Genomic DNA, 16,784 nt, shown 5'->3' on the forward strand with positions numbered 1-16,784 from the left:
CCTGGTCTCTGACACAGGCCTTAGGAAGCAGAATTTTCCTTGTCATGGAATCCATCCTGTTGGTTCCTGACACCTCTGATGTTTGGTTGCCCCCCAGAGCTTTAGCATACCCTCCAACATTTCTGCAATGAAAATAGGGACGTTCTATTTCTCAACAACAACAAGAACAATTTTATTATTTATACCCTTTCCATATGACTGGGTTGCGCCAGCCACTCTGGTTGGCTTCCAACATATGTAAAATTATAATAAACATCAAACATTTTTTTTAAAAAAACTTCCCTGCCTTCAGATGTCTTCTAAAAGTGTATAGTTACTTATCTCCTTGGCTCAGAGGGGTGATGATGTAGCATAACTCCATGACTGATGAAAATAGGGACTTCCTACCATACCCTCCCATGGCGCTGTGGGTTAAACCACAGAGCCTAGGGCTTGCCGATCAGAAGGTCGGCGGTTCGAATCCCCGTGACGGGGTGAGCTCCCATTGCTCAGTCCCTGCTCCTGCCAACCTAGCAGTTCAAAAGCACACCAAAGCGCAAGTAGATAAATAGGTACTGCTCCAGTGGGAAGGTAAACGGTGTTTCCGTGCGCTGCTCTGGTTCACCAGAAGTGGCTTAGTCATGCTGGCCACATGACCTGGAAGCTGTACGCCGGCTCCCTCGGCCAATAAAGTGAGATGAGTGCAGCAACCCCAGAGTCGGCCACGCCTGGACCTAATGGTCAGGGGTCCCTTTACCTTTACCTTGAAGGAAAAGAGGGACATTCTGAGATCAAATAAAAAACCAGGACAGCTTCTGTAAATCCAGGACTGTCCCCGGAAAATAGGAACACTTGGAGGATCTGCTTTAGCAGAGACAGACTGATGTCTTCTGAAACCTGTACTATTTAGACAGGCCTTCACGATATATTTTTCTCTCTAAAACAACCCATATCTGCTGCTGTTTTAAATTGCATTTTATATATATTTATAGATTGATTTTATTGTATTTTATTTGTAAGCCACCTTGTTATGTTTCAGAAAAGAACAGATCAAACTTTGAAATAAATAAGTAGAATAAATCTTTTATCCCACTCTTAAGTTGAAGAAATAGAGGCTCCCGCAGCGACTTACATATATCAGTGATCTGACTGCTCCTGCCCTCAGGCTTAAATCTAAGATGCACCACACAAAAGGAAATGGAACTGGGAGGGTGGAGGGTGGGAAAACAACCTCAGGCACTGTTAGTTACAGAGTCCTTGTAGTGACCACCAGCTGGGATGGGAAGGTTTGGCGAGAAGGAGCCAAACATTTCTGGTTTTTCAGGAGAACTAATAGAAAAACCCTGCAGTCCTCCCTCTCCCTCTCCTGTAGCCTGATGGCTGTGGAATCACTTGCAAGATTTTCAAGCTCCCTCCATACAAAGGATCCTGAAGCCGGCTGCAAACAGCTATAAAAAGAAGGAAAGCAAGATGATGTTGTTTGCTAAGCAATCTTATGCCTTAAGAGCAGGGCAGGGAACACATTCCTTATTTCTGTCAACTGCTTGTTTGTTGGGCAAAGAGGTTTTAGTGAGTGTTTCAGAACCCCCTCCCCAGTCCTGCAAAAAAACAAAAACAAAACCACCCACACATTACCACCCCTCCTATATAATACATAAGAAATGTGTTTGTACCGAGGGAAGTGAAATCTCTCAAAGCATTTTCAGTCTCATCTTGGAAACTGTTGCTAATGAGTAAGGATGGATGAACCTGTCTAGTTTGGATTCTCTCTGTTTTCCCAAACTGAAGTTCGCTTCACATTTCTGCACCAATCTGCGTTGGTTTTTTTAAATATAAAAATTAAAAAGTCCTCATGAGAATCCCACATTTTCCCAAAGATCTAAATTTTATATGCAATTTTGCCTAATATGCAGATTTTGGCAAGCAATTTCCCGTAACAGAATGCGCTTTTGCCTGTCATTTTTGTGAACAGATGCCTAAGGTACACTCTCCTCTAATGCACACACTGGGAGTTTCAAAGGATAACTGCATTTTGGTTTGTGTATTGGGGTTTTTATGGGGGGGGGGAGTGTAGATGTGTGACGTGCTCCATTTGACTGTCTTAGGATTCCCGATAGATCATCAAGTTGTATTTGTTCCTGTTTTGATGAAGTTTTCTCTTTGGGCGAGAAAAGAAAAAGTGGGTCTGTTGGAGTTCATTTTTCACATTAATATTGAGAACTGTAAGTACAAAACTGCCAGAGGGGTCAGGAAAACCAACAAAGTGTACTATTTTGGGCTAAGCGCAGCTCGTCTCCAGCCGTCTGCAGATCCACTGAGACACATTTTTGATCTTGAAGGAGGTTAATTACTAATTCTGTCTAATCCCTTTGCAGCAGTATCCTTATTATAATGTGAGATCATATACACGTGTGTCCCTTATCTAATGTGACTGGCTAATTATTAAAATCCTCCATTTTTCTCCAGCTGTTGTCTTCGCGGGTAAACAAATTGCTAAGTTCAATTGGCTTCCATTTGCACTTCATTGCTTCTTGACAGCAAACACTCTGCAAAAACGAACTGCCTCGGGGTGTTCAGAATCTCCATTGGCAGGAGAAACAAATTTATGCATAATTTCTCTAGATTTTTTTTTTAATAGTAGCTTACTCGAAACATAGCTGTTAAGAAGTCCTTTGCACATTAAAAAAGCCTTTGTTTCTTGCAAGAAGTGACGTTGAAGGACATGCAGGTCCCACTTTCTCTGTGGTGCAGGAGTCCCGAGGGCTGGTAGAGCATGTTCTACAAATTGCCTTGCAGAAAGGCTGAGATTACATAAAGGTCAGAACAAGGGCAAAGAGCGGAAGGAAGAACCATAGCTCAGTGGCAGAACATCTGTCTTGCATGCAGAACGTCTCAGGTTCAATCCTCAATATCTCCAGGTGCAGCTGGAAGAGGTAAAGGTAACGGACCCCTGGACGGTTAAGTCCAATCAAACTACAGTGGTACCTCGGGTTAAGTACTTAATTCGTTCCGGAGGTCCGTACTTAACCTGAAACTGTTCTTAACCTGAAGCACTACTTTAGCTAATGGGGCCTCCTGCCACCGCCGTGCTGCCAGAGCACAATTTCTGTTCTCATCCTGAAGCAAAGTTCTTAACCTGAAGCACTATTTCTGGGTTAGCTGAGTCTGTAACCTGAAGCGTATGTAACCTGAGGTACCACTGTATGGGATTGTGGCACTTATCTCGCTTTCAGACTGAGGGAGCTGACATTTGTCCATGGAAGGCTTTCCAGGTCATGTGGCCAGCATGACTAAACTGCTTCTGGCGCAACAGAACACCGTGATGGAAGCCAGAGCACACAGAAATGCCACTTACCTTCCAGTCACAGTGGTACCTCTTTATCTACTTGCACTGGCATGCTTTTGAACTGCTAGGTTGGCAGGAGCTGGGACAGAGCAACGGGCGCTCACCCTTGTCATGAGGATTCAAACCGCCGGCCTTCTGATCAGCAAACCCAAGAGGCTCAGTGGTTTAGACCACAGCGCCACCCACGTTCTAGGGCTGGAAGAAACCCTTTTGGAAACCCCAGGGAACCACTGAGCTAGATGAATCAGCAATCTGACTTGATATATGACAGCTTCCTATCTTTCTGTAAGGTGTGATTTGAAATTTGCCAAATGACCCCCTCCCCCCTTTTAAGGGACAACTAGATCAGATTTGGGTTGATGTCTCTCTGTTGCAGCATGCTGGCCATTTGGCGGGAGGTAAAAGCATGGTTGGTAAAGAGATGACATTTCTTTCTGTGGCCATATTGAATGATACCAAAGATGTAGACAAATGTGATACATGCCTATGCAAGTTTAACAACTGCTCTTCTACCAGGTGTCAAGGGGCTGCCAACGAGCCAGGTCATCCACAGGGCAGGCACACACACGGAAGGCACGGAATGCAATTAGCTTTTTATAAGCATAAAAACAACAACAATATAGCAATGTCACTGGTCCATCTTAACTCAACGAAGGCATTGCAGAAACTGAGCTCTGGGCATGCCCTTCCCCTTCTAACCTCTCACTCTGGATCCTTCCCAAGCAGACAAAGGTTGCATTAGGGTGTGGGTGGTCTCCTTCTCTGGGTGTGTCTGGTCCATTGCTCAGCAATGTGCAGGATCCTCCTCAAGTGGGGAGTCAGAGGGGGAGGAGAGTCAGCAGGACTGATACTGTCTGTGCACATGCCGTGACTCTCAGCTTCTAATCCTGTCCTGGAAGACCCCTGATGCGCTCACTCAAGTCTCCTGCTTGTAACAGCTCCCAGTTCATCCCTTCTGCTGACTGCTCCTCAATGTCCCACCACCAGGCTCCAGGCTATGTGTCATCTTCGTGTGTGTGTGTGTGTGTGTGTGTGTGTGTGTGTGTGTGTGTGTTGTCTTGGGAGGAAGGCTCCCACCACTCTTCTTCATCCAACCAGTCCCTGACACCAAAGAACCTTGAGAGTTGTTGTGGCGTTCGTACGGAGCCCCCGGTCGTCTCACAGACTATTGATCCGTACACCACTAATCCGCTGCCACCAACCAGGTCCTCCCTGGTAAAATCACTTCAGTCTCAGTCAGGTTCTCAAGTAAATAAAGAAGAGTGTATTTTATTTCAGACACAAACAAACTTTTACGGCACTCCAAACATTGTTACTCTTTACTTTCTTAGTCTTATTTCCCACTCTCTATCTCTTCTACCTCTCCTCACTCAAGAACCCATTGCCCTAACTGTCTCTCTATTTCCAACTGCCTGCCAACTGCTTCTCCAACTGCCTTTCCCAACCAGCCAAACCACTAAAACCAACCAACTACCCACCAACAACTCCCAATAACAACTAACTCAAACCTTGGGCTAAGCCCTTTTATACACAGGTAGGCTCCGCTTTCTTATTGGTCTATGTTTTTAACCCTATCTCTCCCCCCTGTTCAAACATTTTCTAAACGAACAGGCAAACGCCACATCTGTAATGCAGGGAAAGGGCTTAAGAACATTCTCAACAACTCTGCAAAATTCAAGTTCCAGAGTCCATTTAGGCCAAGGGTGGTGAAACCTTTTCAGCCTGAGGGTCTCATTCTTGTGTTGGTAACCTCTCGAGGGCCATATTCTGGTAGTGCCCAATGCTTTGGCTGTACATTTTTGGAGATGATTAGATGTGTGTGCTTTTGTGTGTGTGTGTGTGTGTGTGTGTGTGTGTGTGTGTGTGTGTGTGTATAGCTAAGCCTTTCGTGGAAACTTATTTTGCCATTACGAATCTACTAAGTTTCCCAGAACACAGTCTGCAAACTTCTGTCATAGGAACAGTAAGCACAAAGGTGAACATGGAAGTCCTTTGTTATATAGTCTTATGAGCCGCCAACATAAAAGCTGGCTGGCTTCTCGGATTGCTGTATTCTTGGGGCTAAGCATATGTAGCTGAAGCGAGAGCTAGGAACTTTTTCTCTCAGTTCTGTCTCGCCTTTTCCATTTTTGAACAAGCTGTCATAATAAGGGCATGGTACATGCTCAGCCTTATGTTAACAAATTTCTGGAGCTGAAATGCTATTCCCTCAGGGTGGCCCGCATGCCAGCATTTGGCATATGCACAAAAAAAGCAATCGAGGAAAGGAGGACATCCCTGTGATGTGGGCCTACATTTCGAAAAGAACATGACAGCATTTCCTATGAACACAATAGAATGACATTTTTTTTCAAAAAAATGCAAAGGTAGTCCAACACATTTTTCTGTTTTCACCCCTCTGCCTCGAACGCAGCATCTTTTTTTTTTTTTTTTAAAAAAAACCCTGACATGATAAGTATAAGATCCCTCTAACTTGAGCTGTCTCAGTAAGGTTTTTATTCTGAAATCTTCTATGAAATTGTGACTTGCTTTGAGGCTATTGAATCTTAGCACGCTGTGCATTGTAAGTGAAATGTGCATTTGGTTATGTATTTGCGCTGGCATCAATAGGTTGATCCTTCAGCAGGAATAATAATTTATTCATTTGACAAATTTCTATGCCACTAAATTGTAAATAAAATCTCTAAGCAGTTTACAAAGAAGATAAAACATGCTTTAAAATTGTCGATGAAAAGCAAAGTTACAAGAAGTTTTTAAGAAATCAAGACACAAATAAAACCCCTTAGTTAGAAACATACAGTATAAGCTAAAATTACATAAAATACACAACAACTTTATGTTTGGGTAGCCTAAGGTTACCAGATGTCCCCGTTTCCTGGGGACAGTCCCTGGATTTACAAATCAGTCCCCATACAAAATCCTATCATTCCTACTGAAGTTGAAAAATGTCCATGGATTCATTGGGGGAAAAAATCTGGTAACCTTGCCAAAAAGCAGGCACCAAAAAGAATACAGCGAAGATGTCTGAGCAGGCATCCTATAAAAAGACTGTTTCCTTACAAGGGCAGAATGAACATTTTATAGGACTTGTCAAAACACCAGTTTTTCAGACTGAAGTGGTCAAATGGGCATATATGGTGTAAGGTGATCCTTCAAGCAAACTGGTTCCAGGCTGTTAAAGGCTTTTGACGATGGTGATGGTGATGATAGTAGCTGAAACAAATTCAAAACATTGATTTATTTTTATTTCTACATAAAGGCTGTACAGATCTGAATGTGTGTGCAGTCTTCATCTTTTGCTCAGGGAAATGAAAGATAGGGTGTTGCCTTACAGTGCACCAGACTGCTGATAATTAACAACAACAACAACAATTTATTTATATGCCACCCACCTGACTGGGTTACCCCAGTCACTATGGGCGGCTTGCAACAAATGAAAACACAGTAAGACATCAAACATTAAAAACTTCCTGATACAGGGCTGCCTTCAGTTGTCTTCCAAAAGTCAGATAGTTGTTCATTTCCTTGACATCTGATGGGAGGGCGTTCCACAGATTGGGTGCCACTACCGAGAAGGCCTGGTTCCCTGTAGCTTCACGTTTCACTGTGTGGGAACCACCAGAAGACCCTCAGAGCTGGATCTCAATGTCCAGGCTGAATGATGAGATTGGTGATGCTCCTGCAGGTATATAGGGCCAAGGGCATTTAGGGCTTTAAAGGTCAGCACCGACACTGACTTAGACTCGGAAATGTACTGGGAGCCAATGCAGATCCTTCAAGACTGGTGTTATATGGTCCTGGCAGCCGCTCCCAGTCACCCATCTGGCAGCTGCATTCTGGATTACTTGTAGTTTCTAAGTCACCTTCAAAGGTAGCCCCACTTAGAGCGTATCTCAGTAGTCCAATGTCTATATTGGCTGGCACTTGCTCTCCAAAATCGAACCTGTAACCTTCACTTTGCAAAACAGTAGCCCTATTAGAAAAGCAGCAGTAAAAAGCCAGGTTTAAGTCCTCTTGCCTCTTATCAACAAACAGCTGGCTGGGGTGCTTGCTGATTGTTTGACATAGCTGCAAACACAGACACAATCCTGGTTGCTAGACTGAGGCCCATGGAATACAGAATTTATATAGAGTCAGACCAATGTTTCACCAGGCTGGGACTTTCATCTGAGTGGCAGTGACTTTCCAGAATACCATCCCCAGCTGGAGAGATTACTCCAGGGATCTCCTGCATGTACAGCATATGGTCCCCTCTTGTGTGGACAGGATCTCCCACTATCACTGTTGGAACTGGCCCTAGGGAAGCACAGAACTAAGGGATTTACCGTATTTTTCGCTCTATAAGACGCACCAGACCACAAGACGCACCTAGTTTTGAGAGGAGGAAAACAAGAAAAAAAAATATTCTGAATCTCAGAAGCCAGAACAGCAAGAGGGATCGCTGCGCATTGAAAGCAGCAATCCCTCTTGCTGTTTTGGCTTCTGGGATAGCTGTGCAGCCTGCATTCGCTCCATAAGACACACACACATTATTTCCCCTTACTTTTTAGGAGGGAAAAAGTGAGTCTTATAGAGCAAAAAATACGGTATTTAAAAATAAAATAAATTCCCGAAGAAGTCTTTACAGCACAGCTTCTCTTTCAATGGTAATAATGGCACTTCAAAATGCTCAACAAGAACTACTGCAGTGAACCGTAGCAAAAGCTGGGAAAAACAGGCGAGCCTTTTGATTTATTAATTTATTTTAATCCATTTATATCCCACTTAAAAAAAATTTAATTGGCTCCAAAATGGCTAACAAATCAAGAGCAGCCATAACGATAGGACAACAATGGAAATCAATCACACATTTGCATGTGTCAGCATAAAACTGGGAAAACCAATATAAAAAGCGCATAAATCAGGCATTGGAAAAAGTCTTCCAGAAAAGAAAAGTTTCCAAAGTCCGTCTAAAAATGAAGTCAGAGGGTTTGGTGGATTGCAGGAACTGGGGTGGGGCGCTCAGTCTGAGAGAAGAGCCACCCAGATCAGGGGCAGCCTGTGTTTGTGTGTGTGTGTATATGTATATATGCCACTGGTCCCATCACCTCCTGGCAAACAGAAGGGGAAGAAATGGAGGCAGTGAGAGATTTTACTTTCTTGGGCTCTGTGATCACTGCAGATGGTGACAGCAGTCACGAAATTAAAAGACGCCTGCTTCTTGGGAGAAAAGCAATGACAAACCTAGACAGCATCTTAAAAAGAAGAGACATCACCTTGCCAACAAAGGTCCGTATAGTTAAAGCTATAGTTTTCCCAGTAGTGATGTATGGAAGTGAGAGCTGGACCATGAACAAGGCTGATCGCCAAAGAATTGATGCTTTTAAATTATGGTGCTGGAGGAGACTCTTGAGAGTCCCATGGACTGCAAGAAGATCAAACCAATCCATTCTTAAGGAAATCAGTCCTGAGTGCTCACTGGAAGGACAGATCCCGAAGCTGAGGCTCCAATACTTTGGCCACCTCATGAGAAGAGAAGACTCCCAGGAAAAGACCCTGATGTTGGGAAAGATGGAGGGCACAAGGAGAAGGGGACAACAGAGGATGAGATGGTTGGACAGTGTTCTCTCGAAGCTACCAACATGAGTTTAACCAAACTGCGGGAGGCAGTGGAAGACAGGAGTGCCTGGCGTGCTCTGGTCCATGGGGTCACGAAGAGTCGGACAAGATTAAACGACTAAACAACAACAATAACATATGCGACTTCAGAAGCTGTAGGACAGTTTCAAACAAATATGTGCTCTCCCAAGCCCACATTCCCAGCATGTTCACACTCCTGTCTCAGTGACATCTATGCTGGCTTGGTCATGTTCACAGAATGGAAGGATCCCCAAGGACGTGATCCAGAATTGCATGCTGCAGAGACCAGGCTACTAACTCCATCTTAAGGATGATGGGAGTTGTAGTCCGACAACGTTTGCATATCACTATGTTGGCTATCTCTGAACGGGGGGAGGATATCCTTTCAGCTTCAACTTCCCAGCTCACAGTCTTAGGCAGCACTCGAGACTATGCTATAAATATATGATTATTTTGTATCGTGGGCATCTGTGCATCACAAACGGTAACACTATTATGTGAAATGAGTTATGTTAGAAGGTAAGTGTCCTGATTTCTAAGACCGAACTTTAAGTACAAGGACACTTACATTCAGAATAGCAAACACTCTGGTTAACGCAGCAGCTCTCATGTGTGACCAGATTACTCCGAAGGGCACTTGAAAATTGGTGCTTGTTAGTGGGATTCAAGCCTCCCATACTAAAAAGAGAAACCAGAGGAAGATCTCAGAAAGTGCAGCTCTGCCGAGAATTAATAAGAGACAGGGTGTTGTGGCCGAGTTTATTGTGTTAACAAGGTGACCTTCACAAAAGCACATCTAATTGTTAATTGCGGAGAGAAACCATACACATATACCCCCATTGAAATTAATTACGTGGTCTCCTCTCATCGCTTGGTAGTTCTGTGTCGTGGGCATCTCCACAAATAATCAATGATACAATCGGCTGATATGAATAAGTTGTGTAGAGGTTTCCAAGATTGTCACTTTCATTATCTTTCCTTAGGGTCAGTGGCGCAGCGTGGGGGTGCAGGGGGGGGCGGCCGCACCGGGCGCAACATCTGGGGGTTAGGGTTAGGGGGCGCAAATCCACGGGTTAAGGGGCGCAAATTACTTGCCTTGCCCCGGGTGCTGACAACCCACGCTACGCCACTGCTTAGGGTAGGGTATTAGCTTCCCCCTTCCTACTGCATAATGATTTATTTATTTTAAAAGAAATGATTAGAGGCAAGGATCAGCAGAATAAGAGTTGGGGGGGAATATATCTGGGAAGACAGATTGCAGAATAAAATATTATCTTCTCATACAGGAGGGTTAGTCTTGGAGGAGTGGCAAATTTGGCAGAGTTGAAGATGATACAACATAGCATGTGTGTTTGTGGAGGGATGGGGTTAGTTTCCGGTCCGTCTCTATCCTATAATAGGCTATCTTAGGGTCCAGATTAGGGGACACTATTAAAGGGCAGCTGATCCCCAGTTATTTACTTTATTATCACAACTTTGCCACTATGGGGGGAAGGTCTATTTAGATATCCTGCCTCAGGTGCCAAAACTCCTTGGACCATTTCCTAGTTAGCAGTGGACATGTCTCTCTCCACCAGAAATCAGTAGTTGCTTCAGACTTTACTTCTGATTTGCCAAGTTCCTCCCCCTCCAGTTGGCACAGAGGACCACAACACTGTGGGTTTAAGGGTTATGAATCCACTAAATCAAGACTGTGGACTCATCATGCCAGGGGTGGGGGCCGGAATAACCTAGATCTGCTGCTGGGTTCCAGTTCTTTCCTGCCAAGTAAGACTTCATGGAATTGTCATTTGAGGGTTTTATTAGCCCTAGTCATATGCCCACCTCTTTGTTTAGACCCGCCTTTCTCAACCTGTGGGTCCTCAGATGTTGTTGGACTCCCATCACCCCTAGCTAGCAAGGCCAGAGCTCAGGGATGATGGGAGTTGTAGTCCAACAACGTCTGGGGACCCACAGGTTGAGAACTGCTGTCTTAGACCAAACACAGGGGATTAGGACCATATGAGAGCCAAAATACATTATGGCATGAATAGGGAAACTGTGGACCTCTATTATCTTTCACCATTGGTCATGCTGGGTGGAGCTGATGGGAGTTGGAGTTCAACAACTACTGGAGGGCCACAGGTTTCCCATTCATCTTCCATTACCAAATTTAAGCTTAAATCTCCTCTACATTGCTTCCCCTGCTGTTTGCTGTCCAAGGTGCTGATTTACTATGATATTGAATCAGGAGAGAAAGATAAGTGCTCAGATGGTCTTTCACAGAAAAAAGCTCTCCTCTAATGGGCCATTCAAGGAGGAACCAAGGCTAACCATCAAGGATGGAACCAAGTAGGAACCAAGGCTAACCATCAAGGATTCTGGAGTGACACATTGTGGGCAAACACAGATAACCATTTGCCAATGACTAACTCCCCATAGTGTGTGTGGTAGCGGTTGTTAGACCGCTTGCCTGTAAGTGGAGGAATGAATTTTGCCATGTTTCATTTACACTGGTCAGAAATTGGGGTGAAGTAGTGGAGAGGTTAAAGAAATATGTTAAGGGAAGCAAGAGCAAGATATAACAGGTCTTAGGACCCGTATGTGTGTGTGTGTGGTTTCATAGGGCTGTCTGTTATTAAAACTTCAGGTGTCAGTGGGAGAGAAGTATATAAGGTGGAAGAAGCAACCATTGTCCTATGCTGGGACAAAAAGAGACTGTGAACATCAGTTGAGAGTGATGCACTACTGAGCCCTTGGTTCAAGAGCATTCAGAAACCCTGGATGTAGGATAGCAGGATAGAATGCTCCCAACGGAAACAGGTCTCCCTGTTTCAGGTTGTAAATATAGTCTCACTGCTGGCCAGACCAGTCTTTCCCCAACTGGTGCCCTCCAAGTATTGCTAGACTACAACTACCATCAGCCACACAGTCAGAACAGTCAATTGCCAGGGATGATGGGAGTTGCAATGCCCATCAGTAGGGCATGAGAATATAAATGATAAGTAACTGTCAGGCTTCGAGGAATTCTATTCCTCCCCTGGTGGCAGCAAGAAGCAGAGAAAAACAATGAAGAGTTCTTACTAATGAGTTTATTCAATCATCACGGAGAGAGACAAAGGAATGCAGTCTGTATCCCATTAATGGCTGTGCTGGTCCTGAGGGTTAACCGTGCGGTGAGGTCCTAGTCCAGTCCGAGGTCGAGGGTGCGGTATGGAGGCTGTCCATCAAAGGCGAAGCTGGTCTAAGGCAGGGAGTCGGGTGAGGTCAGGAACTCTGGCAGAAGAGCAGGACAGGGTGCAGGCAGGAACAGGCTACCAACAATGTTGCTCCCGCAACCTGGGACTGGGGCTGGCTGGCTTTATCTGCCCTGAGGCATAGGGCAGCCCCAGTCCACAGGTGACTCGCCTCTCCTGGCCTGGAGGCGAGCACTCCTCCTGCGGGAACTTAGTTCCCTCCGCCTCTCTGCCCTGAGCCTCTGCAGCTCAGGAGAGGCTGGAGGGTTACCGGACCCAGAGGCAACCACAGCTTCCTCTGATGGGGCTGAGAGTGGAGCACCTGCAGGCAATGGGTCCTCCATCACCTCAGGAGCCAGAGCAGACTCAGCTGGTGCCTGCACCTGAGGATCCAGCACAGGTGAGGACCCTTCAGGCTCAAGCCCCAGCCCCGGCTCAGCAGGTCCTGGAGGCGGGGACTCCTGTGCAGGCTGGGATTCCTCAGGTTCAGCCTCCAAGTCCGAATCCCAGGCCATCACAATGGTGTTGCTCCAACTGAGCTCCTCCCCCTCCCTTTCTAGCAACAGCACTTCCCCTTACGGTGGCCGCCAGGGGCTATTTGTCTCTGAGTCCTTTGCTCTTGCACTTTCAGTGAACGCCGAGTTCTGGGCGGGTGTGTGTGTGTCAGAAATACTCTCCAGTGATAACAGCTGGCTGCTCTGACTCTGTCCCTGCCTTCTCTCCTCCCACACCTCCCAACTCTTCTGTTCTCCTGTCTCTGAGCTGTGACCTTCCTCAAACCACTGCTGTAATTCAATACTGCCTTCCTCTTCTCTGCAAGCTTCAGAAGGGGAGCGGGTGATGTCCACCATTTCTCCTCAATCTCATCTCCTTCAGTCCAGGCCTGACAGTAACTTAGCATGTAAAAGGTCACCTATATTCATCAGGAAAAAAGAAAGCCTTCATTTGTTATTGTGATGTACATCATTTCCATTTCTCGTTCTGAAGCAAAAACTATGCAAGGTTTGAGACGGAGGGGGTGGAGCGAACTTCTAGCCCGTCCTCTAGACATCAGCTGACAAAGTCAAGCCTTTTCTTCTCATACCCGTCATATTTGCACTTCCAGAAATAGAAATGACCCCCATCACCAAAGACTTGCTTGAACGCCTCTCTCCCCGACAACCAGCCTCTGTAATGTAATGCAATCATCTCTTACAACTGTTCTTCAACTTTCAAACAGCTTGAAGTAACAATTTCACTTAGGTGGACAGTATATATTATCAAGTGCTCCTCTTGCTGTTTGTCTCAGTGTGAATCTTCCTGTCTGAGGAGTGTGTAAAATTGAGAACGGGGGAACAGATGGGTCTTGCCATAAAAATGAAAATCCTTTTTTAAACACACACACACAAACCAAAATCATAGAAATGAAAAGTTTCATGAGAATGTGGAACCAAATCCTGTATAGCTCATGCTGATAATTCTCATCCCTTCATCCTGTGCAAAGTCCCACTGCTTTGTACAGCTCTCGCAAACCTGAGCGTGGAGAACATATATGAGGGAGGCTTAGAGGATCATGCTGGCATAGGAAGGGATGTGAAGAGAAGAAGGAAAAAAGTCAACAAGGAGGCAACAGGATCCTATTTGCAATTCAAATCTGATGCTGTGTTTGTAATGTCGCAGCTACAGACATCCTACGTTGGCAGGGAATGAAATCTCATGAAAATGCAAATTCTTTTGACACAGTGATAGTGCTGAGACCCACCTCTATTGTAGGAAGGGAAAGAGAATGCACAATGCAATATCTCTGGTATACAAATGCCAAATGTCCCATCCCTACCTGCTCCAGTAGAACCATCTAATTTCATACCCTGTTTCCTTAAAAGAAAAAAGAAGAAGTTCAGGTGCCATTCTCTTCATGGAAACATAATGGTCTGCCATTATTATTATTATTATTATTATTATTATTATTATTATTATTATTATTATTTCTGAATTGTTTCCTCTGAGGCTTATTGCAGTGAACTGCAGTCCTATAAAATGTGGATAAAACAATGACATTTCTAAAATAAATTTCAAATTCAGTACAGATACCACCTGGGATAACAAGGCTTGTTTTAGTGCTAATTGATCCTGTTGCATTAATAATAATAATAATAATAATAATAATAATAATAATAATAATACATTTTTATTTATACCCCCACCCTTCCCAGTTCAAAAACCAGGCTCAGGGTGGCTAACAACAAATTTAAAACACTTTAAAACACTTAATTATAAAAGCAGCATAAAAGACAGTATAAAAACATGAATAACAATAAAATCAAAAAATCAAAAATCAATTAGATAATCCCCAGGGCTAGCTGGCTGAATTGGTCCTACTTGGGCCAGTGAAGAGGCCAGGGGAGAATTAGCTGTGGGGTCTCAGAGTGGGTGATCGTCATAAAAGGGGAGAGAAGAGAAGGGAAATAAAAGATCAGGCTGAATTCAAAGTAAAGGCCAGGTGGAATAGCTCTGTCTTACAGGCCCGATGGAAGGAGGTTAAATCCTGAAGGGCCCTAGTCTCATGGGACAGAGCATTCCACCAGGTTGGAGCCATCACTGAAAAGGCCCTGGCTCTGGTGGAGGATAGTCTGACTTCCTTAGGGCCCGGGACCTCTAAACTATGGTTATTCATGGACCTTAAGGTCCTCTGTGGGAATACTAGGAGAGGCGGTTCCGTAGATATGAGGGCCCTAAGCCACAAAGGGCTTTAAAGGTCAAGACCAGCACCTCAAACCTGACCCATTAGGGGAAGCTCCTTAGTTAAATCCCTCCCATAGAGCTTGAAAACAAAATGCCAATGCCTTGTTTCATGCCTGTTTGGTCCTTGGCCAAACATCCACTTCAACCAGGCTGCTATAATGGCTCCATGGGTGTCTTAAGACCTTGGTCAGGGTTGGAGAACCTACAGCCCTCCAGTTGTTGCTGAATCTCAGCTCGCATCACCCTTGTCCATTTCTCATGCTGCCTATGGCTGATGGGAACTGCAGGTTCCCTGTCCTTATCCAGATGCGGGTTTTAGCAGGCTGTCCTTTTAACCCACCCCCATTTTTATCTGTTGACTTTTGTTACATTATTTGCTCTGTAATGGTACATTTCTGTTTTTTGTCTCATTGAGTGCTCAGCGAAGAAAAGCAAGATACATATTTATATAAAAAAAATACATAGGTGAATGTTGCTGCTGGGAACCCATAGCAGAGCTTATACCCAGTGGTGCTGATGGTCCGATTTGCATTCAGGTTTTCCGGAGTTGTCTGTTATGCCGACGGGATTGAAAGGTCACTTCTGAGCAAATGAAAGACATTGTCTTTTTAAAAACCAGCATCCTCTGTTCTCAAGGCCTTGAGTCCCTGAAGATATTCATACTGAATGCAACACTTCCTGAATAATAAATAGCTGTGCTGTTCCCAGAGGGGGTGGGGAGGGGGGAGAAACCAAATGGCAAAAAATTGGACTGTTTCCATGTTTTTCTCTTCTCTCTGTGATTCCAGCTGAGAGTTCTTTAAAAGATGCAGTGTACTTTCTGTCTCCCTGCTCCATTCTCCTAAATCTAATACTTGCCATCTCAGGGCCACTGCTTTCTTCTGTCTACAGGACGTGTGAAGAACCTTTGACCCTCCAGATGTTGCTGAACTGCCCCAACCAATGGCCAGGGAAGACGGGTATAATAGTTTAGCAACATCTGGAGGGCCAAAGGTTCCTCACACCTGCTCCACAAGGTGCATGTTTGCTATCAAATGCGATGGAAAATTCACTGTTGACAGGCATATGGTGGTGCCCATCATTCTATCAGCATTGGGTCCTATAAGGAATAGTCTTTATCAGAGGGGCAGCTTGAAGAACATAAGAGCAGCACACCTAGATCAAGTCAAAGGCTCATTTACTCCAATATTGCATTCTCACAGTGGCCACCTAGATGCCTCTTATGTTCTCATGATTAAATTTTATTGAGAAACCAACTGCCAAGAACTCAATTATACTTGTACAATTTAAGGGGGATGCAGAGGAATGATGATTTTAAAAAACCTGATCTTTGGCTTCTAAACGAAATATTTAATTTTAAGAACATAACATGGATTTCTAACAGGAACTTCAGCTGACCTCGATGACTAATGTCCTGACTTGTATTGCACCACACTCCATCTTGAGGAATGGCAGAGGTATGGAGAGGGGCTCAGAGCAAATCTAAGTGCTCTCTCCAATTTTGAAACAGGGCAGTATGGTCCTTGGTGTCCATCATGGCTCTGTGCTGTTATCCACCGGCTATGTACCTCTCCCAACATCCTTGGTCCAGCTTTCCTGCTTATGGCAATGTTCTGAGCCAATCCATGGCATTTGCTGGAACACCCAATTTCCCATTTCCCCTTTTTATTGCCAAGCTGTGAACATCAGGGCAGTCAATGTCTAAAAGTGAGCTAGCGGTACTTTGGACATCTTCCTTATACTTCCATGACATGTTGGCTTGGGCCAAGCTATGGATCTCACTAGGTTCTCAATCTATCAAACTTTATCCTCATCCTCATGATTGCGAAGTCCTTATGCAAATCATCCTCTCAACTGGATGCCTTGGTAATAGTGGGTTGTAGCCACTGTTATTTCCACTCAGA

The 16,784-nt window shown here is 44.6% G+C and overlaps 1 long non-coding RNA gene across 1 annotated transcript; it reads right to left on the reverse strand.

The window, feature by feature from the left end:
- Window positions 1-4,566: 4,566 nt before the first annotated feature.
- On the reverse strand, window positions 4,567-14,061 carry LOC308587439. Its single transcript, XR_014008383.1, has 2 exons — window positions 13,154-14,061; window positions 4,567-4,869 (listed from the first exon to the last, which is right to left on the reverse strand). It is a non-coding gene; the product is annotated as an uncharacterized lncRNA (long non-coding RNA).
- Window positions 14,062-16,784: the final 2,723 nt, after the last annotated feature.

Source organism: Podarcis bocagei, assembly GCF_964188305.1.
Source record: "Podarcis bocagei genome assembly, chromosome: 5".
NCBI lineage: Eukaryota > Metazoa > Chordata > Lepidosauria > Squamata > Lacertidae > Podarcis > Podarcis bocagei.